At 40.1% G+C, this 23,253-nt stretch overlaps 1 protein-coding gene and 1 pseudogene across 1 annotated transcript in view; one reads left to right on the top strand and one right to left on the bottom strand.

The window, feature by feature from the left end:
• Nucleotides 1-23,253, top strand: part of ST6GALNAC5 (ST6 N-acetylgalactosaminide alpha-2,6-sialyltransferase 5) — a 175,736-nt gene that overhangs the window by 60,647 nt on the left and 91,836 nt on the right. The gene's annotated exons all lie outside the window — the stretch shown is intronic.
• LOC131765532 (transcription initiation factor TFIID subunit 9-like) lies at nt 20,570-22,755 on the bottom strand (annotated as a pseudogene).

Below are 23,253 nucleotides of genomic sequence, written 5' to 3'. Positions count from 1 at the left end.
ATGGAGGGAAGAGAGTAAAGCTCAAATGAATTAATTACCTTTCTCTCTAGCAGGCTATTTGGGAGAAACATGCTGAAATAAATGGCAAATTTACAAAGTTTTCTCTTACATTATTGCAGTTCTCTATTACTTCGTGTTGTTTCCTAGAAAGAAATCTAAAATATGAAAGTCCAAGGTTCTAAGTTTGAGAATGGATTCTTGACAAAACAGATCCATTAAAGAACATTGTTGGCAATCTCTATGTATTTTTAACTAATTAGAGAGAAGACACTTTGAGGTCAGTCAAAAATTAAGATATTTATGATACCTGAATTTAAAGAAAAAATATATTTTTAAATAAATCACATATATTTTGATAGTTGAATCCTAGTCTATTCTATAGATAGTAGGAATTTCTTTTTAAATCCCTTATTTGTGAGTATTTAAATTGTTTCATTTTTTGCTATCACAACCAGAACAGCAAATATCTTCATATTGCATCTTAAAGCATTTGTGTAATTATTTCCACTGAACAAAATCCTAGAAGTTGAATTCCTTGTTCAAAAAAATGTGCATTTAAAATTTTGATATATGTTGCCAAATTGCCTTTCAAAAATGCTGCAAGTTATTATCTTGAAAACAGAGCTATTATTAATATTTTTTGCCTAGGCTTCTGCCTATGCTAGGTGACAAGAGTTAAGTCATTAAGGGTTTTAAAAAAATTTACTTTATTGAAGTAAAGTTGATTTACAATGTGGTGTTAATTTCTGTTATACAGCAAAGTGATCCAGTTTTATATATATATATACATACACACATTCTTTTTCATATTCTTTTCCATTATGGTTTATCACAGGATATTGAATATAGTTTTCTGTGCTATACAGTAAGACCTTGTTGTTTATCCAGTTTATATATAATAGTTTGCTTCTGCTAATCGCAAACTCTTGGTCCATCCCTCCCCCACCCCCCATAAAAAATATATATATGGATTGTGGCAAAGAGACTTTTTTTTTTTTGCATTTTACTTATTGATTTTATAATGCAATTAACTATTTTTTCTTGAACCTGGCAAAGAGACTCTTAAGGTGACAACACCAGATTGAGATTAGAAGTGGATGCTACCCCAGTCAAGCCTCTGCTGAGACCACAACCCCAAAACCTTTATTTCAGCCTTGTGAGACCCTAAGCAGAAGACCCAGCAATGTCATGCCCAGACTCCTGATGCATAGAAACTGAGATAATAAATATGTGTTATTTTAATCCTCTAATTTGTAGTAATATTGTTCAGCAATAGATAACTAATACACTGATACTTTGACATATCCAGGTTTTCACCTCTAAGCATATTTTGTGGGTAAAGCAAGATATATATGCATTGAAATTACTGTAACTCATTGTTCCTTTTCTCCGTTTTTGTTGTTTCTGCCATCTTAGCAAGCCTGGCTGAGGAATTTAGGTGTATGATATTTAATAATAAAATCAGTTATCATGTTTATAGTATTTTATAGCCTTTGAAAGTTTACCTGCAATAGATTTTCAGTTGGTAGATGATGACTCAATTTCTCACATTTGTTTTGACCCAATTCTGTGGTTCAGAATGTATCATACACATATATCTAGGGTTCCAAGGAGAGCTATGGACCAGAGAGAGATTTTTTTCAAATCATTAGCATATTCCAGATGGTAATTGGAGCTACTGAAATGGATTAAATTACTTGATCATCCATAGCAGGTAAAGAAGACTAAGTACAAGGCCCAGGAAAGAAACAGCATTTAAGGGACGTAAAGAAAAAGAATCAGCAACAGGGAAACCAAGTCAGGAAGATCAGCAGAGATTTAGGACAAAATGATGTCAGGGATGCCAGGAGTTTCAAGATAAAGAGAGTTCCAAAAAAAAAGAAAAGTAACATGAAACCCGAGTTAACTGGATTTAGGAATTAGAAAGTGATTTTTTTATCTTAGTGAGATGGGATGGAAGTTGGATTTTAATAAGTCACTAAATAACTTAGGAATGAGAAAGTCAAGGTAAATATTCACTTAGATGATAGCTAAAGGGGAATAATGAGTCAAGAAAAGTGTTTTCCTTAAACGATAGAAGAGACATTTATGTTTGTTGTCCATGAAGAGTTACTAGAAGAGACGTTGTCGGTATGGGAAAAGAAGAGGATTATTGTTGAAGTGAGGTCCAGAATTTTGTGACAGGGCATGGTGGGGGTAGACAGCACGAAGAATTAGCCATAGGTGGGGGAGAACACCTTTCTCCCAGACTAGAGGAAAAGAAATTAGCCCACATGTGGAAGTAAATACATTCTAGGTGTCAGGGTGAGAAGTCAGGGGATTTACATGAATTTAGTCTTCTCATGTGCTGAGTAAGTGGGGTCCTGTTGAACAGGGGAGGTGGGAAAACGGGTACAATTGCTGATGGAAATTAGAGAGGAAGTTAACTGAACACGAGTGAGAGTCTGGCTGAGTACAGCTCAGCTTCTAAGAGGAGGTGAGAATCTCACCAAAGCTGAATCAGTACCATTCTGAAATCTCACTTGGAGTTGAAGGAGACAGGATTTTGGTTTGTCTCCATTAATGTGTGAAATACCTCGCAGCCCAGCTTTTAGGGCTGTTTCCAAGGCCATCCCTCTTGCACGCAGATGGACTGTCCTCACGCATCTCGACAGACTACACTTTTGTCTTGCCTTTTAACTTGACAAAGTCACACGCGTACACACAATGTAGGCCTTCAGGTTGGAAGTAAGGAATTCCATTTGCAGGACATCTTCCTTGCATGACGTGGGACATACCCGCCATCCTCCCTAGAAAGGGCATTACTCCTTGCTTTCTCCTTCCCACTGGAACTGTTTGCAGTGCCCACCTCTTTCCTCTCCTGATTTAGGTAAAAATGAGGTCAGAGTCATCCCTTATTTTTCTCTGAGACTGGTTCTAATGGAAACTGTGCATGCATTACAACTCTTTAGAAGTAACTTGTCTTTTCTTCAGAAGAATCTAAGTCCATAAAACTAGAATTGTTTTCCATTTCATTTCTTAAATATATCTTAAAATTTTGCTCCTAGCAAATGGTCTGTAAAGAAAGCAACCTCCATATCTGCATCATCTATGTACAGCTGGTGCTCTGGCCATGGCTGCCCCCAAAGCCGACTTTCAGATCTTCTGAAATTATGGTGGTTTATTCTTTCATTTAATATAATGATTAAGTACATGTTATGTGTCTAGTGCTGTTCTAGGCTCCAAATAAGGACCCCAGCTTTCAGGGAGCTGGCATTCTTATGTGCGTGTAATGGGGAAGGGGGAGGGAGGATGAAGCGAGAATAAACAATTAAACAAATACGTATTAAAAAAAGATATGTCAGATTATAAGTGATAAGTATGAATGAAATAAAATAGGTATGATGGATAATGACTGGGAAAAGGCTGGCTTTAGACATCTAGAATACTATCCAGAATTCAGATTATTAGATTGCAATCAGACAGCTAAACAGTCTGCGATTACCTTGGCAAGAATACAAATGGCATAAGACCTGCTGTGTCCATATTTTTGGAAAGCTGAATCTAAATCAGGAGAAATAATTCTCTTCTGTGAACTCAGGAGTGGGAAACACATCCCAGAAATCAGCTGAGGTTAGTACAGCCAGTCCATCCTGTCCTCAGCCAAGAAACGTCCTGAAAACCAGAAGAGAAGAAGCCAGGAAACCTTACAGATGAGGGAAATTATTTGTTGGAAACTCAGTCTGTCAGTAAATAGTCCTCTTAGTGTACTGGCATTCAGGCTCTCTCCTTTTACCACTCCTTTGTCTTACCTTTTTAAGCAATTGATTATATAACACTAATAATAAACATATTACCACCCTCACTTGTCCTGATCTTCACAGGGATGGCCTCTAACTCCATATTCTGTTTTCTTTTGTTTAGACTTTGGGTTCTGAACTTACTTTAACTACATGCAGATTCTGGAAAATGGAGGTTTCTGGGGTTACATTTGACGATCTTTGAGTGACAGGCTCCCTTTGGCCACACAGAATTTCAAGAGTGGGATTAAAAAAAAAAAAAATGTGGCTTTAGTTCAAACTCCAGCAGCTTTTTTCACCTCAGAAACAGAATCTGGCTGTGGCAAGCCCCAGGGAATGTAAACAGAACCTTACCTGTAATTAACCCAGGGCTTCTCTTGTTCTCAATGCAAATGGAGTTATAATTGTACTTCCTTTAGTGGAATAGAAAGCCTGTGTTTCAGAGGGGAGCTGGCAGTTGAATAGAGGACAAACTGTCTAACTGTGACAGCTCCCTCCTATCTCCTTCTAGAAACCTGAATGATAATAAAACTGGAGTTGCATTTGATGTAAGACATATGGTAATTACTATAATAATATTATCACCCGAGTTCTGCAGTGGTTTTGTCAGTGAGGTGCAATTTCACATATTGTCTGCGATAAAATCCCAGTTTTTTTGGTTATTGATAGCAATGCCTTTCTAAAATGGTATAGGTGTTTTGTGACAGCTGCGAAGTGCCTGCTTCATATCCAGGTAATTGGGTTGAGAATAAGGCCTGCATGCTGAAACCTGAGGATGTAAGAAGTGGTGAAAGCCCAGGGAATACTGTGAATATTTTGGTAGTTATAAACAGGCTAAAAGGAAAGCCTTTGCTTGGCAGATCCTCTGAAGCAATCCTGAAGAAGAAAAAAAAAGAAAGACAGACAGATGGCCCCCTTTTAGAAAGTCTCTGTGGGGTCTTGAGGCATGACTTTGAAATTTTGAACTAATCAATTATATTATGAGTCTGTAGGTAATATTTTAAAGCTGTATAGAGTGTTCACAAATTAGACTACAATTATTTTCATTTTATTCTGCTCTTGGTTGTTTCCTAAGTCAGATTTCACTTTGCCTAATTTCTGATTTAATAGAAATGACTTCTGCATAATAAGTATGTGGGCAGGTAATAAACACTTTTATTTATTTGTCACAGGAAAATTGGTTCCACAGTATGTTATCCTGAGCTAGCTATATATACTCAATTTTACAGCTGCTTCCAGGGAACCACATATTGAAGACATGACAGCATGTTAAAATGACTACTCTAAAGCTTTTTTTGGAAATATGTGGGAAATGAGTAATAAATAACAATAGTATGTCTAAGCGATTCTATTGCTGAAATTAATAAAAGGAAACCAATATGAGTTCCAGATAGGGGGAAAAATCAAATTATGGGCTTTTCCCTTTTTAATATCATCTCTCATGCAGAATTCATGTTTTTTAAAGCCCACTAAAGACCCGTAAAACAGTGAGCTCTATTCAGGAGTTATTATTTAGGCACAAATCATCAGTAGTGGCGATATGGCATTGCATACTCTTGTTGAATTGAATAAATATGTATATGTAAAGGTGTAGATTGGTAATTTAATTCTTCCGTGAAGTGCTAAATTACCAGAAGTAATCTGAATAATTTAGGAAGAAAATTGGTGTTGTATAGATGGTTATTATGATTTAAATTCCTTGGTTCGTTCCTTTTTTTTGAAAAGGAAAAATTGTTCAGATGTTGAAAAATTGAATTGTAAAGTTAGCACAAAAACTAAAGACCTTTGGCCCTAGCATTTAGAGTAAAACATTTGGGATTTGTAAAAAAGATTTATTGTAAGATGGTAATTCAAATCATTTTGATTCAATATAATTCAAGAATTATTATTTTTACTATTATTATTGAATCTCTGAAAAGTCCAGGCACTTTCTTGCCCCTGGGAGTACAGACATGAATAAAATTAAGTCCTACTCTCATGAGCTTACACTTACAAGGTATGGGTTTGGTGCCAGACCTTGTATAGAGCATTTCAGGTACAATTGATGATAACCCTTGGAGGCATTATTCCAATTTCTCAACAAAGTTGAGACTCTGAGCAGTCATTTGTTAACATGGTGAAGAACCAGGAAAAGGTCCAGACTCCCCAAGCACTCTGAACTTTCCTCTAGTGTAATAGGAAGGTTATCTTCTGCAGAAGTAAAAACATTCTTAATTTTTCAAAAAAAAAAAAAAGTCAATAAAAACACCTCTAGATGGGTTGAAAATTTTGCGCATATTTGTTCGTATACAATTTCCTTTTGTATCTTGTTCTTTGACCGTCTTCCAGGGGTCCTACTATTTTTACATTCACTTGAAGCTCATTATGTAATTAAGCTTTTATGCCTTTGTCGTATGTACTATAAATACTGTCCCAGTCTATCATTTTCTTTATTTTGTTGGTACCAGATTTTTAAAGTAAATATCTGATTGATTGTCTTTTATTTGAAGCAACGGATCTATCTTCAGATTGAAGTAAGAACCAAACTTGCAGTTTATTTGGTTGTTCATACTTTAAAGAAGAGTAGGGAAAACATACACACCAAAAACAGTGGCCCGTTTCTTCTTGTGAAGGAGCCTTTCCCCTTGGAGAAAAGTTCACCGGCAAGTCTCACTGAAGGATGTTCTTTCTTTGAGACATTATGTGCACGTGCTATTGAAGTCTGAGGGAGAAGGAACGTTTCTTTGGAGTAGTTCCCATTGTGGGACCAACCCTTACTTTACAGAGTATTATTATAAGATAATTAAATAGTATTTGTGAGGTTGCCCAAATGGAGTAAATCTGTGAGATTTATTTTCAGTTTTATAATGTCTTACCTTTTGAAATGGCATTAATCATTGAGCTACTGATAATGAATCTTAGATACTAAAGATCTTTCTAAGGCCCATAGTAGAGGTTACATGGACATGTAGTAGAAAGAACATTGGACTTTGTACCAGAAGATGTGGGTTTTCGCCTACAGGTGAGGACATGGACTGAATGATTCCAAGGCCCTTTTAGGAGTGGGCAATTCTGGGACCATTGGAAAGTCTTCTTTTTAAATAGGGGTTATTTTCCTTTTTAAAATGACTCCTCTTTTTTCTTCCCCTTCCTAGACTTAGAGAAGTTTAAGAATGCAGTTGTACGTGTTGAGTCTCAGATATCTGAGCTGGCTCTTAGCTATATGAGTTTGAAGTCCAAATGAAAACTTGAAACTGAAGATGCACATTTGGAAGCTGTTAGTAGGCACATATTATTTAAATCCATAGAAACAGGTAACATAAACACAGGATATTAGAAGAATTCAGAATGGAGCCCTGAAAAGATTCAATGTAACAGTTCTATAGAAGAGGAACTGGCAAAGGAGACAGGGACTCATGTCTGAGAATTGAAGATGCCATTTGGTTGTCCAGTGAGGTGCAGAACTGATTATGACATCATGGTCAGTGTCAAGAAGTTACACAGATAATAAAGTTTTTTAAAACAGAACTGTAGTCTAAAATGATATAATAAGGGTATTGGAAGGGCCATGTAATACACCTTACTGATATAATTATTGTTTGAATTCCTATGTAATTTAGGATTTAGAAGAAAGAGGCCTCATAGCCAGTTTTAAAGGGGATGGGGGGAGGGACCAGGAAAGTCTTCATGAGGAAGAAATAATTAATCTGGGCCTCAAAGTACGGTGGGAGGAGCCAAAGTGAAGACATTCCAGACAGAGGGGAACAACTAAGCCGAAGCAGGAAAAGGGCACACATAGGTTATGTTCCAAAAGCAGCATAGAACTCGGTGGTTTCCAACCTTTCCTTATGTAAATGAGTTTGAGGGCTGAAAGTGGACGGGTAAGTAGGGCGCTATTATGAAGAGGTTTAAATGCCAGGTGAGAAGCTTATTCATAAACAGTCAGGTAATTGGAAGTTAGTGAGTGAATTTGAAGTAGAGAAATTTGCTCCAGCTAACCATTTCCAATGGAAATTTTAAAATCATAGGAGTAGACAAATAATTTCTGACTTATTTATTAAGCATAATCAACTAATACTTGAACACTTTCAGGCTCAGAGAGCTTCCTTTGGGTAGAAGCAGAAGTATGACTAGAAGGAAAGGGATAAAACTAGGGAAAAAAGTATGCCCTTGTTGACAAAGTCATTCCTATACTCCATCATCAGTTCCCTGGCACCTCCAAGATACAGGAACTCCTCCAAATTCAGTCCAGTGTTTGTTCTCCCAGGAAGGGAATAAACATCCTCTGACTTAATACCAGATAGGTCCTCCTTTCTCTTTGTTGATAGAAAGATTTTAAGACAAAATCCAAAATCAAAATGTTGCAGGGGAAACGGGCAGGGAGTTTGCGGGTTCCTAAGGCACCAGTGCCGTGTGTTCCAACCTTCATTCAGCAAATATCTCCCAACCACCATCTGAGTGCCAGATGCTCAGAAAGTCAGCCTCATTCACTGTTGACAGCCATCAAATCTAGTTGATTCTTAGGATATTGTCTGACTTTTTTCTTCTCTGATTTAGCTGAACAATAACAATTCATAACTCATTCCTTTCAAAAAGGTCTGTGAAGAGCTAAGCCTGATCCTGACCAGAATGGAAAGTTGAACTTATCATCCATCAATTCCCCTTGCTGTCTATCTCTCAGTCTGTCTGAAACCTCAGTGTGTAAGCTACACTGGTGCAAAGAAGGGATGGAGTCAGAGAAACAGTGGATTTCTTCAGGCAAAAGATGAGGTCCCCAAAGAGGGAAGTGACAGCAGAATTAGGTGCAGATGGTCGAATGTAAAAGCTGTTTCAAAGTGAGAACTGATTTTTTTCTCTTATAGGTTATGACAAAATATTGAGTATAGTTCCCTGTGCTAAACAGTCTGAAGAAAGATACATATATATGTATAACTGACTCACTTTGCTGTACACCTGAAACTAACACAACATTGTAAATCAACTATACTTCAATTTTAGAAAATAACAAACAGAAAAACAAAGTGAGAATTGATAGGACTTTGTGACCCACTGAAGGTGGAAGATGGGAGAGACTAGAGACTCAAAACTGCGTCTGAAGTCATGCTCCCACTTAGAACAGGAAGGAAGCTGGGCCTGTGTGTGTGCCCGTTTGTCGTTGGTGGAGGAGGGGTGTTTAGGAGGCTCATTCTGGGCACATTCCTTGGAGATGCCACATTGAGATGTTTTGTAGGTAATCAAATATCATCTCCCTCTCTAGAGAGTGGCCTGGGCTGGAGAATATAGGTCTGGGGATAGCAACATAGCAATGGTTAATAGAAGACAAAAAAAAAAAAAAAAAATTAAAAAGGATAAGATTACTTCAGGAGGGGTTGTAGAGCAGAGATCCTAAACTAGCCCTTCAGGTAGTTTTTGGTTTTGCTTGGCATTTATTTTTGATTCTTGGTTGTTTTTTTGTTTTGTTTTGTTTTTGCAGTACACGGGCCTCTCGCTGCTGGGGCCTCTCCCGTTGCAGAGCACAGGCTCCGGACGCGCAGGCTCAGCGGCCATGGCTCACGGGCCCAGCCGCTCCGCGGCATGTGGGATCTTCCCGGACCGGGGCACGAACCCGTGTCCCCTGCATTGGCAGGCGGACTCTCAACCACTGCGCCACCAGGGAAGCCCCTGATTCTTGTTTTTGATGATTTGACAATAAAAGATTTTTCTGAAAGACCAAAGTTTTGTATAATCACACACTAAAATAATAGGACTTTATGAGGGAGATAAGGATGAGGCAAATCACTCAAAATCCATGTTTGTAACCAGAACATTAATAAAAATAACAATAATCTTATTAAATTATCAGCACAGTTAAAAACCATGTTAAATTCCTAATAATTTTTTTTGGGTGAGAACATTTAAGTTTTACTCTCTTAGCAAATTTCAATTTTACAATACAGTGTTATTAATGATAGTCACTATGTTTTACATTAAAGCCTCAAATCTTATTGATCTTATAGCTGAAAGTCTGTACCCTTTTACCAACTTTTTCCTATTTCTCTCCCTAATCCTCCCACTCTCAGCCCATGGCAACCACTTTTCTACTCTCTATTTCTAAGGGTTTGGCTTTTTTTTTAAAAGATTTCTCATATAAGTGATATTATGCAGTATTTATTTTTATCTGTCCATCTTGTTTCACATAGCACAGTCCCCTCAAGTTCCATCCACATTGTTGCAAATGGCAGGATTTCCCTCTTTCTCATGGCTGGGTAATATTCCATTGTGTATGTATACCACATCTTCTTTATCCATTCATTGGCTGATGGGCACAATTGGTTATTGTGAATAATGCTGGGGTAAACATGGGAATGTAGATCTCTCTTTGATATCCTGTTTTTATTTCCTTTGACTATGTACCCAGAAGTAGGATTGCTGGATCATATGGTAGCTTTATTTAATGGAACTTTCATACTGTTTTCTATAGTGTCTGCACCAGCTCACATTCCCACCAGCAGTGTGCAAGTGTTTCCTTTTTCTGCATTCTCACCAACACTTGTTATTTCTTGTCTTTTTGATGATAGTAATTCTGATAGGTGGTGAGGTGATAGCATTTGCATTTCCCTGATGATTAGTGATGTTGAACACTTTTTCATGTGTGGCATTTGTAGGTCTTCTTTGGAAAAAATGCCTATTCATTTCCTCTGCCCATTTTTTAATTGAATTGTGGTTTTTTTTGCTATTGAGTTGTATGAGTTCCTTATATACTTTGGATATTAACCTCTTATCAGCTATATAATTTGCAAATATTTTCTTTCATTCACAGTTTAAAACCATGTTAAATGCTCAATAAATGTTTTTTAAAAAGAGAATGACTAACAGCTTGATAGAAGGTGGTGTGAGGAAGGGTTGAGGCTGCTGAGTTGAAGACGAAAGAGCAAATATACTAATTAAGGCAAACACCCAATAAGTATTTCCAAGCCAGAGTGTATGCAGGCTTAAAGGAAGAACAGGGAATGAATGTACTTTGTGCTCAGCAGCTGTTACTCCTTGGTGTCAGGTGATGAGAAAAACCGGTAGAAAAAGAACACGAACCTGTCCCAGGTACTGATATCAGTCTCATCTTCACCAGGGGAACACATAAAAGAAACATTCCTTTTCCTCCTCTGTCCTACCCAACCAATAATATTTATGCTTGCAATTCCTTGCTCTCAGCAAGGGCCCTGAAGTGATCAAAATGACTGTATTCCAATTTGAATGGCTTTAGCACGAGGGTATTCAGTATCCATTAGCCACAGCCTCCACCACTTCCTATTGTCTTTACACCCCCTCCTATCCCAACCCTTCCACACGTTTGTTTCCTGGTTTCTCTCTGTTGGATTTTCATTTGCAGGCCCTTGTGTAGAGAAGGAAAGAATTTAGGGGAAAAGCTCACCTTTGAGGGCAGGCCAGGAACCAAAAAGTGGTCACTGGAGAGGTAGATGGAGCCATCGGAAGAAAATGTCGGAGCTGAAACCAGAGGAGGGGAGGATTTCAGAAAAACAGAGTCACGAGTGTGAGATGCAATGGAGAGGTCCTAAGAGAGCATTGGATTTATGGAGCAGTACAGCACTGGTAGCTCTGCCAGGAGCAGTTTGTGCATGGTATGGTGAGGGCAGGGGCAGGCTGCCACTCAGGGAAACGGGGCTGCAGAGAGGGAGGAGGGGATGTGCTCCACTCTTTCAAGAAATTTGATGGGGAAAGAAAGGAGAGAGGAGCAGCTTTTACAGGGAGGCACGTTGAGAGAATTCTCTTTGTATGACGAGGAACACTTGAGCATGCTATTTTTAGACTGAAGACAAGTAGCTACTGGAGAGGAAAAGGGAAATGATTGAAGATGAGAGAGCAAGAGCGCGAGAAAAGACTAAATGGAACAACTCTCCAGGGAGCTTATTTCCATTACATAATTCACTAAACAAACGTGGATTCATCTTTGTTTCAGTTCTAGCGCCTTCGGACTGGAGGTGTGATTTCTGACAATACATTTACAGAATCTCCCCTGCCCCTCTTCACACACACCCCAGTAACTGCTCTGGGTAGAGCCTTTTTAAAGATCCCCGTACTATGGTGATGAGGACCAGAAAACATCTGTTGGAAGTGCTTTTGCCAAATTGGAATGAAGGGTTGCCTCCCTGGAACAGCCAGGAACAGACGCAGGCCATCTCTGCTGTGACCCAGCCCTGAAGGCGGTGAGCGGATCTTCAGGATGAATGAAACTCCTTTATTACTGATATATCGCCTGTCTCATTATGCTTAACATTTCAAACTTTATTAATTTTTAATTATTTACGTTTAATTATCTGCATCACTTAAGCATCCAAATTCCACAGCTGATGTTCTCAATGAAATATTTACTACACAATCAATCCGCTTGGATTCCACAGAGCTGAATATTTTCAATTTGCAGCAAACCTCTCCTCCAGGAGGCTGCCTTCTCATACTTGTGTTCTGGATGGACGTGACTGCACTCTGGGCACGTGCGGCTTCAGCTGTGGCATCCGCTTTGTCTCAGGGAATCTCTGTCAACTCTAACGGGATGGATGGCCCTGCTCAACATTAGTGTTAGCAGGTTGAGTGCCATGGGGACACTCACGCCATCTCCCTTCTCATTTCTCTTCTGTTAGGGCTGGAAATGCATTAACAGGGAGCCAGTTCTGGTGATAGGAAAGCGAAACAGTCTCATTGGTGGTCAAAAGGCAGAGGCAAGATGAAAACTAATCATAGCTCCCACAAGAGATGGTCACTCACACAACTGATCAACCAGCTGGCTTTTCCTTGCAAAATCAGGACCCACTGTCAATGGGAATGTCATTTCCAGAGCAAAGGCCAAGGGAAGCAGGCTTATCCACCCTGGGCTCCCTGACACAAATATCCCACAGCTCCATCATCCTTTGTGCAGGAGGAGGGGGCCCAGGGTCAACAAAATGTGCACTGGTTTCACTTGATTTTCCAAGAGTGGAGTTAGAATTATGCTAATCTACCTGTGCTCACAAGTAGGGTCTCCCTTGCAGCCTCTTACAAGATCACTGAGAGGGTTGATTATGTGATGTATCCGGGAGAGTTGTTGAGAGTAAGGGATATGCGTTAGACCTTCATTCTTTCCACAAGTATTTACTGATCACCTGCCGTGTGCCAAGCACTGGAGAGGCAGAGGCAAACAAGACAGACCTAGTTGCTACTTTCATGGAATTTATATTCCAGTAAATGTAAGTCTCCAGAATTTGAATCATGACTGCCACCTACTTACTGAATGACTTTGCATAAGTTAATGAACCTCTCCAGGCCTCAATTTCCTTATCTGAAAATGGGAGTAATCGCAGTACCTTCCTCACAGAGTCACTGTGATGATTATTTAGTTATGCACATGCAAATGCGTGTAAAACTCAGGAGTCATAAGACTGGAACCCATAGCCAGCTTCACTGAGTTGTTGTAGCTTAGTTATGCACGTATAGTTTCACTAAAACTTGTATTTGAGGCATTTAAGAGAATTAACATTTTAATTATGAGTATTAAAATTGTTATTACAGGGCACAGCTCTAGTTTAAGGAGCAGTTGGGACAAGTTACAGAAGATGTGGCTGTGGTGACCAGATGTTAGAGAAGAAGGACTTCTGAGTTTAGGTAAAGCCAGATCCATTAGTATGCAACCTGGCATGAAATAAATGTTCAATAAATACTAGTTGTTGTCAGTATTATTACGCTTATTAGGCCCTGAAGTCCTCATAAATAAATAAGACTGACATAATGGAGCACAAGTGTGGTACTTGTACATATCAAATAATAATAAATGTTAGCTCACACAGACATGGCGTTAGTGTGCTTTTTTATGACAGGCTGTTTCAAACGTGTATTAAATGGAAGGGACCTTAGAAATGATGTCATCTGGCTCCCTCGAGGTGATGAAACCTGAGATCCTTAGAAGTAAAATAACTTGCCCAAGTCAAATAGTGGGTGGTGAACTGGGAACCCAGATCTGGTCTTTTGCCCCAGCTGGAAAAGGTCTGCTACCTACACTGCCTCTCTTAGAAATACCTCACCTCACAGTTGATGAAAATGATGATAAGTTAGGACCACACCACATGGCAGCTGCAAACACCTTTCCCTTTCATGCCAAGCTTAGTTACAAGCTTTGGAGTGCACCTATTTTGTCTTCGCTGGCTCCTCACCTTTCTGCCACCTGCCTTTTTGGGTGCATAATAAAAATAAAATCCAAACGCAAAAATCGTAGGCCTGACAATTGTAGCTGGTTTCACTGGATGGCTTAGTTATGCTTGTAGAGATTCACTGAAAACTTTTATTTGGAGCCTCAAAAAATTAGCATTTTTATTGTGAGTATTAACTAAAAATTGTCATTACTGGGCACAGCTTTAGTTAAGTAGCAGTTGGAGGCAAGATACAGAAGCTGTGGCTACGGTGACCAAATGTCAGGATTGTCAACTCGGTAAGCTTGGGTGATGAGTCAGACATTGGGTAATTTCTTCTGTCACACAAGCCTCTTAGGAACTACCTCTGTTCCTTCTTAAATATACAGTGTTCTGCTCAGTGGTTTGCGCTGAACATGTAACAGGCAGCATTCAGGAAAGTTGGTTGGCAGCTCCTTCTAAAATAGACCTGAGTTTAACTTTTTGGCATATAATTTCCCATGCTGAGGAGTTCACATTATCATCTACGTAATGACAGGGCCTACAGCAGGCAGTCCTGAAGTACTTCTAAATCCAGGTGCCCCCAACACCACAGCTCTTTCTGGCAGGCTGGGGAGAAGGCTATCTAATTCCATCCATGAACAATCAGATACAAGTAACATGAGAGCTTAACCAGAAGCTTCCCCCTGCTCCCCACCCCGATGTCTCAGTATGTAATTCATGCTTCTAATTCAGTATTGTGACAAGACAGTACATCTAGTTCGCGGAGACCAGTTCTAAAATATGAAGACATGTTAGCTGCAAAGGTTCGGGTTGTACACATTTCAAATGGTATGGGATTTCTCTGGAGTACAACAATACATAGTGTGTTCTTTAACGAAAGTAGGGTGTGAGTTTGCACACGTAGGGTGCAGCAGGAAGCTTGTGGCTGCCCAGCAGATAATTTATTTAGTCGTCGTGTGCTGAGGAGCACAAGGGTTTGAGTGTAGACCCATCAAAAGAGAGGAGGCTTGGGCTTCCCTGGTGGCGCAGTAGTTGGGAGTCCGCCTGCCGATGCAGGGGACACGGGTTCGTGCCCCGGTCCGGGAAGATCCCACATGCCGCGGAGCGGCTGGGCCCGTGAGCCGTGGCCGCTGAGCCTGCGCGTCCGGAGCCTGTGCTCCGCATCGGGAGAGGCCACAACAGTGAGAGGCCCGCGTGCCGCAAATAAAAAAAAGAGAGAGAGGAGGCCTGTGTGTCGCCACTGCTGCTTCTCTTACCCTAAGGCTGCCCAAGGTGATAGTTTGCATCCTGGTAGGATGCATGCAGAAGTGCTTCCCCTGATATACGGTGCCAGAAATCTAGTAGTAAACGTGTCCTGGTTCTGTCTGAGAATGCTGGCAACAATTCCTGCGGAATTGCTTTCATTTTTTAAAAGAGAGAAATAGATGGCTATTGGGTCACTTCCACAGCTAACAGTTTATAGGTCAAGATGATCCGGAGCTAAGAAATGTGATAGTCGTTATGAAAAAGGGAAAGCTTTGTTTAGCAAAGAATTTTTGTTTAATCATAGGCCCAAGGAGGCTGAGTATAAAAAGTATTTAAGGGGCTTCCCTGGTGGCGCAGTGGTTGAGAATCTGCCTGTTAATGCAGGGGACACGGGTTTGAGCCCTGGTCTGGGAAGATCCCACATGCCGCAGAGCAACTAGGCCCGTGAGCCACAACTACTGAGCCTGCGCGTCTGGAGCCTGTGCTCCGCAACAACAGAGGCCGCGATAGTGAGAGGCCTGCGCACCGCGATGAAGAGCGGCCCCCGCTTGCCACAACTAGAGAAAGCCCTTGCACAGAAGCAAAGACCCAACACAGCAAAAATAAATAAATAAATAAACTTCTACCCCCCAACATCTTAAAAAAAAAAAAAGTACGGTACCAAGAATAAGTTAGATTGCCCCCTCTTTATCTTCCTTTCTTATCCCCCTAATTATTTATTCTGCACCCCCTACCCACCTCTGAGAATGTGAGCCACGTGGAGGTAGGGATGTTAGTCCATATGCTCACTGTGTATCCTCAGGGCTTTACACAGAATCTGGCATATGCAGGTATTCAGTATATACTCACTGGCAAGCAAATGAATGAATGAGTGAATTGTAATCTGAAAACCTATCCTTCCAAAATGAATTCATTTGTGGAAATAAGCTAGCACATTGCCTGTAAAGCATCTTCCTTGAATAAGGGCAAGATTTAAGGTTCACAGGAGATTTTAGCATCAGCCTAATGACACCGATTTTCCCTGGAAACCGCTCTCTGCTTCTCTCTCCCAGTTTGTCTTCCCCAGCATTTTTTTTGGATCTGTCGTTATAGCTTTTTCTCCCCAGAATTCACCTGAGGAGAAATTGTCTTTTCCTTACATTTGAATATTAACAAATTGAGGAAAACCAACGTAGGTGAACATCTGACCATCTTTGGTAAAAAAAGAGGCCAGGAAGCTCACGACAGACGGTGGCACTGCTGCCTTGGGGATGCTCTCCAGCTTGGGCCCGACTCTGAGTGGTTCTCCTGGGAAACCAGGAGTGAATGGATTCTCTCCTGATTCAGCACAAGTGCCAGTGCCATGACGGTCACAGGGTGAAGCAGCTGCGGCGTGGGCCTTACACGGCGAGGGTCTGTAAAACCCTCCTTACTATCTCGAGCCCCGTCGGGAGTTCTAAGATTCCAGAACTCACCTAAACCTGATAAAGGGTGTCCAGAGGTCCCGGGGTTAATGCTGAGTTGTTCTTTAAGTACAAGATTGCGGTTTCCAATAAAATGGGTTTGTGATGCCTGAGGTGATTTTGCGGGAGAAAAAAAGGAAGATTAAAAAGGCTGTGTCAAAATAGTGTTTTGATTAGACCAGAAGCATAATTTTAGAAAATGGAAAGTAGTAGGAATGCAGTAGAAAATGTGCTTGGCCCTGCCCTCCCGGGAGGAACGGGGGTGATAAATCATCCCTTGCTATTTCCAATTTTTCAGGTGTCAAATAGTTCTACATTTTGTAGACTTAAATTTTCTACATTGTGAAAAAAGAATGAATGTACAACCCCATATATTTAAGCTTCTATTATTGCATTTGCCATCTTTTTTAATTTTTGGAAGATATTTCATTTACCCTTTTCAGGAATATATATGATCCTGTGCTTTACTTTCTCGTGAAGGAGGGAGAATTAAACAATAAGCTTCTCGGTTTAGGAAGAACTAATTAGTAAATTTTCCTCCTGTTCTCCAGGCCTGTGGCAACTGTTTCTTTCCTGACAACTGAACTTTGCATCCCAACCTCCATTACTCTTAATAGAAGCCAAGCATTCTCTCCCCCTGCTGTGCTATGAGAATCATTTTTCCTCTGAGTGGAGTAATGGCTGTGAAGACATTTAGGTATTCACAGAAAAAATAGCCTTTTACTGTTGTTTTTTTATTCATTCCTGGGATGAGGCTAAGAGAAACCCTGTTCCGTTTTACTGTAAATACTACTAATCCAGAGATGACTTCTTAGAATACAGAGATGACTGGTTTGAATTTAAATGAGTTGATATTCAGAGTTTTCATCTAGACTCAGATAAAACAAAAACTTATCCAGTGACTGTGGCTAAATTTAGAGTTGCTACTTAGATTGCCTAAACTGTCTTATGTTATATTTTCAGTACACCAGGTACGAAAAAAGAGAGTAAGAGCTACATTCCACAATTCTGAGGTATATTAGATCCTGAAAGTATGTACTTCACCTCCCTTATTGCTGACTTATTCATTCCTGACCTCATTCCCAAAGAAACTCACCCATTCCCTCCACCAGGTCCAGGACCAATATCTTATTTTAAGTAAGAAGTTTTCACGCAAAAATAGGTAGACTTTTGGGCTTCCCTGGTGGCACGGTGGTTGAGAATCCGCCTGCTGATGCAGGGGACATGGGTTCGTGTCCTGGTCCAGGAAGATCCCACATGCTGTGGAGCGGCTGGGCCTGTGAGCCATGGCTGCTGAGCCTGCGCGTCCAGAGCCTGTGCTCTACAACGGGAGAGGCCACAACAGTGAGAGACCCTCGTGTACCACAAAAAAAAAAAAAGTAGACTTTTGAATTTGCCCAAGTAGAGATTAGAGTTATGGTGCTGTTTTAAGAGAAGAATTGGAGAGGTCTGATTCCCAATCTACATAATAATTCAACAGAATTTAAGGCTGTCTTTAGCACTTTGCATTAGCAGCAAGTAATTACCTCCAACTAGAATGAAATGAGGGTCAAGAATGGTCTCAAGCAATCAAGTGGAAGTGTTACTTGCTTTATTGAGCATGCTAATACAAAGCTGCATTTGGAAGAGTTAAAGAAGAAAAATGCCTCCAACCCAAATTGCCTTGTGAGCTTTTTTTGCAAGAGTGGGCCAGAATGGTTTGTGGATGATAAAAAAGTTTAAGCTTTTAGTTTTAATACTTTAGATGACTTTACCTAGGAATTTAAGTGATTTGACATTCATGTTTTTTAGTATAAATTTAATGGTGCATTCTATGTACAAAAGGATAAGCAGACATACATTTTTTGTACATGTAACTTAACTATTTTCAAATAGATGTGTCTATCCCTGAATGGATAAGTTGGCATCCTACCAAATTACAAAATTAAGTAGATATGAATTAGTATATGGAAATGTTACTGAACCAAACTTGGGTTCGCCCACCCACCGCCCAGCAAAGCCAATCAACTGACACAAAACTGCTGTGAAGGAAAGTACAGTGTCTGTTTGCAGGGTGCCAAGCAAGGAGAATGGGCAGCTCATGCTCAAAAGACCCAAATTCCTCTATGGTTTTCAGGGAAGGTTTTTAAAGGCAACATTTGGGGTGAGGGTTGCAGGCTGCATGATTTTCCTTTGATTGGGGTGGTAGTTAGGTGACAAGGTGGAATTTCAGGAATTTCAATCAACTTTCTGGTTCCAACCAGACTGGGGTCAGCATGTTGTCACCATCCTCCACCTGGTCAGGGATCTTAATTTCTCCATAACAACTCAAAGATATGCATCAGATTGTTATGTATATTCCTTCAGGAGGACTCTGTCTTATCACTGAACTGTTGTTCAAGCTATCTTGTTTAATTGTTTTTCTTTTGTTTCTGCATTCTATCACTTCTCTAATTAGTAACTGTTTGAGTCTTCTCTTTGGAACTCAGGGTAGGCATAGGAGACTAAAATCTTTTCTACAGACAAGAAAGGGTGGGGGACACAGAGGCTTTTGTACATGGGAGGACCTCACAGGGTCCTGCCTAATTTCAATCCCCCCTTTTCTTTAATACTTCTTACTCCTGAGGGGAACAGGGGTGGGACAAGAAAGGGAATTAAGTTTTAGATAGAGAGGTTAATCATACTTGTCAGGGGAACTCGGTTTTAGCAGAGACCCCGGTTTCAGAAGTACTAGCTGAGTTCAGTTCCTCTTGTGAAATTCTAGGCTTATAAAATGTACTGATCCAAACTCAAACACATTTTTATTTACTCAGTTATCCATGATTCCAGTCTGCATGGGCAACAATTCAAATTATAACAATAATTTATTTATTAGCAACAGACTAACTTTGAGAATAAAAATGCAACCAGCTCGAGAATTCCTGAATTTGCTTTTTTTTTCATTAGACATTAACTGAAGTTTAGGATGAATAATATTTTATACATCTAGGTTGATGATAATATAAATAATCCTGGCCTAAAAGCTGTATCCTGTAGCTTTAAAAACATTTTTTCTGGGAGCTTCCCTGGTGGCACAGTGGTTAAGAATCCGTCTGCCAGTGCAGGGGACATGGGTTTGAACCCTGGTCCAGGAAGATCCCACATGCCATGGAGCAGCTGAGCCCGCAAGCCACAACTACTGAAGCCCGTGCACCTAGAGCCTGTGCTCTGTAACAAAAGAATCCATCGCAATGAGAAAACCGCGCACTGCAACGAAGAGTAGCCCCCGCGTGTCACAACTAGAGAAAGCCTGCATGCAACAGCCAAAAATAAATAAATAAAATTTATTTTTAAAAAAGAAATTTCTTCTCTATCATGTAACAGGAAATATGTAGAGATTAAGCTCTCTTAAAATAATTAAAGAAGACAATTTAGATGATACATACTTTATTTAACACTTCATGAAGTGAGCAGTTTCCATTCCCAAGGATCCAGAGAACTTCAAAATGGACTGGAAGGCAGGAAGCTTTTATAGGATAAAGAATGAGGAATAGAGAAGGGAAAATTTAAATTAATAAGGAAAAGGGAATATGTATAGAGCCCTGAGTTGGCTTGGCATGTGGGGATTGGTTGACTGGAAATACTGCATTTCTGGTCAAGTGGAACATTTATAGGGACTTGAAAGTTACATGTTTCAGTTTGCTGACATGGCATCCCAGGCAGAAGCAGCTCCATCTTGGACCTAGACATTTATTTCAACAGCTCTTTAAACTAAATTAGTAACTTTATTTATTTATTTTTTCAAGAGGACAATTAGTTTTTATTTCAGATGTTGTAGTAAGAAACTCAATTGGTATCTTCTTTTTTTTAATTGAAAAGTATGATAACCATATTTACTCATTAAATACTGTTTTTCTAAAACACAGCTTGGAAACATTCAGCATGCACATTTAACCTCAGTACAATGGATTTAAAACCAAGTATGCATGTTACATGCATCAAGGCTAGATTACAAATTATCATGGTCATCATCATCTTCACATTTTATTTTCAATGCATTTGATGATTCACTGGCAGTATTTTGTGAATGACACCATGTTAGTGGTAATAAGAATGTCTTTGGACCTAATTAATGATGGATTAATTAGAACATTCTGAACTGCTGATGTTGCAGGAATTGATGATTTCACAGCTGGGGATTGTGAAGTGGGCATCTGTACTGTGAACATTTGCCCTTTGAGGGACACTGGAGTCCCTACTTTAGTTGACACAGACATGGTGTGTGGGGTTGGTGTGCCAAGTGTGGGAGTACTTGGTCTGCTAATAACTGAACCAACACTTTACCGCAGAACTGTTCTTCTTCTCACAGAAGTAGATCCCTGTTTTGTAAAGACTTAAATCTATAATTTGGAGCAGTCAAGGAGTATCTACCAGTTGTCAATCTAGAGCCTGAACATGGCTTGATCAATGACAAAGGGGTTTGATTTCTTTACTTTGTGATATCTAATAAAATATCTGTTGGTGGGGGAGAGGTAAATGACTCAGAATCTTCTCTTCCTTCATTACCTTCATTTCTGTCAGCTGCGGACGGGACATGAAGACCCAGAATTAATCTGCACATTAAAATGATTTACCATAAGGCTATGTAATTCAGAAGGAAGGAGTGGGGATGAAAGGCTGAGTAGGAAAAAGAAATGAGACAGGAGATAGGATTGTTTTCTTTGCTGTGCAAAAGCTTTTTAGTTTGATGTAATCCCACTTGTCTATTTTTGCTTTTGTTGCCAACGCTTTTGATGTCAGGTCCATGAAATTGCTGCCAAGACCAATGTCATGAAGTTATCCCCTGTTTTCTTAAGGAAAGTTAGTAACTTTAAATGAGGGATTGTTAAAGTTAAAAGATCATGATTATGAAAAAGTTACAAAACTATTGAAAGTTTACCAAAGTATTTAATTCACCTTCAAAGTTTATCTTTTATCTTATAAGGGTTTTTTTTTTTTTAGTACATATTAAAACAAGAAAGGAACACTTGGGGAAAACTAGGTCCAGAAGAGAAAATTGGGGCATGTGTATAAATTCCCCTCAAATCCCCGTGTCCTGCACTGACACATTCATGTTTCTAAGCAGGATAACAGGAGAGGATCTCTAAAAAAAAATGCAAAATATTGAATCCTGAAGAAGTCTCCTGACCTGCATTCTGCTCCACCCTGTCATCCTCAGACGAAATGGGCTTGATAAATTAGAAGAAAGGTCAGGATAAGGTAGGCTATGCTTCAGTTATAAATAAACCTCAATGAGTAAATTGTTTAAGACACTGAGGATTTTATTCTGCACTCAAAGTCCAGAGTGAATCAGGTGACCTTCTCCTATCCTGCAGCCTGCAAGGTTGCTATGTCAAGAAAAGAGGAAGCTAGACTTTTCCCCACTTGTCTGTAGGGGCCAGGAAGTGCCCTTGTGACACTTCCCCCACATTTCATTGATTCTAACTCAGCCACATTATCCCAACCTAAGGGAGTTTGGGCCAGCAAGGGGACATGAAGTGGGACTTAGACGTCTCTGCCTTGGAAGACTTTCTGACTCCTGTAAGCTCCTCCCACCTTAGTGATCAGCTCCCTGATTTCTCTCCTCAGAACCAACATCCCCCCAAAGAAAGAGAACTGGCCAGTGAGAACGAGAGAGAGAGAATGAATGGGAGCACTACGTCTCCTACTAAGCCCCAGAGCACAGAATTCCAGAATGGTACCATATTCCAATGTTAGGGACTCCAGGTCATCCCACACATCATTTTATTAATGAGTGAAAAAAGAGAGAAAGAAAACTATTGAAATAAGACTATAAACAAGAATATACTTCTCACTCTACTTCCCTTCCTCCAGTGTGACTACTCCCACTATAGTGAATCTGATAAAGTATATGTCTGATTTTCTTACTCCAAAACATATCAAGAACCATAAGCTTCCTTAAGCTCAAATGACTCGTTTTCAACCTCATCTTCATTTGTTAAAGGGCAGCTATTATTATATGAAAAGAGCCTTTTCATATTCTACATATTCTGTGACATTGGGGTCACCAGCATGAGTGACACTTTCTGGACTCATCCAACCAACATTTTGAATGTCTTCCAGGTGCCGGCTCTTGTGCCAGGTTGACACTTGGGCTGTACTCTTCTCTAGGAGCTCACGGTCAGCAGCTGCCATCTGAGTCTGGGCAGATGCATTACAGGAAACATAACTACTGTTTCTTGTAAGCCACGCCCTGAGGTGCGCCACTGGGTCTTTGCTCAGCCAGAAAAGGAAAAGGGCCCCTGAGGCACCAGTTGCTCACTGCTCCTGAATAATCACATCAAGGATGGGGTGGCATATACATTAAAGACAACAATTTTCACTGTTCTCATGGGAGTTAAAAATTGGAATTAGTTTTGCCCAAAGCCAACGTCAACTCTCTCCAACAGTCAAATTTTATTTGAGACCTGGGGTGCAGGGGCGAAGACAATATTCACTGGTGCCTGTTTGGAACTCACTTTTGCCATCCGAGAGGCTCCTGGCCGGCCGTGATGCTGGCCCACGGCAGGTGGGACTGCAGTGAGAGCAGAAGCTGTGAGCTGGGACTCCAGGAGGTACACTTCCTAGACCCAACTCTTCCATTAACTAGCTCTGCGACCTTGAAGGAGTCCTTTGGCCCCTCTGACCTTCAGT

Source organism: Kogia breviceps, chromosome 1 (genome assembly GCF_026419965.1).
Source record: "Kogia breviceps isolate mKogBre1 chromosome 1, mKogBre1 haplotype 1, whole genome shotgun sequence".
NCBI classification, from domain to species: Eukaryota; Metazoa; Chordata; class Mammalia; order Artiodactyla; family Physeteridae; genus Kogia; species Kogia breviceps.
The sequence above is the reverse complement of the archived record's forward strand: the minus strand, read 5'-3'. Positions and strand labels throughout refer to the sequence as shown.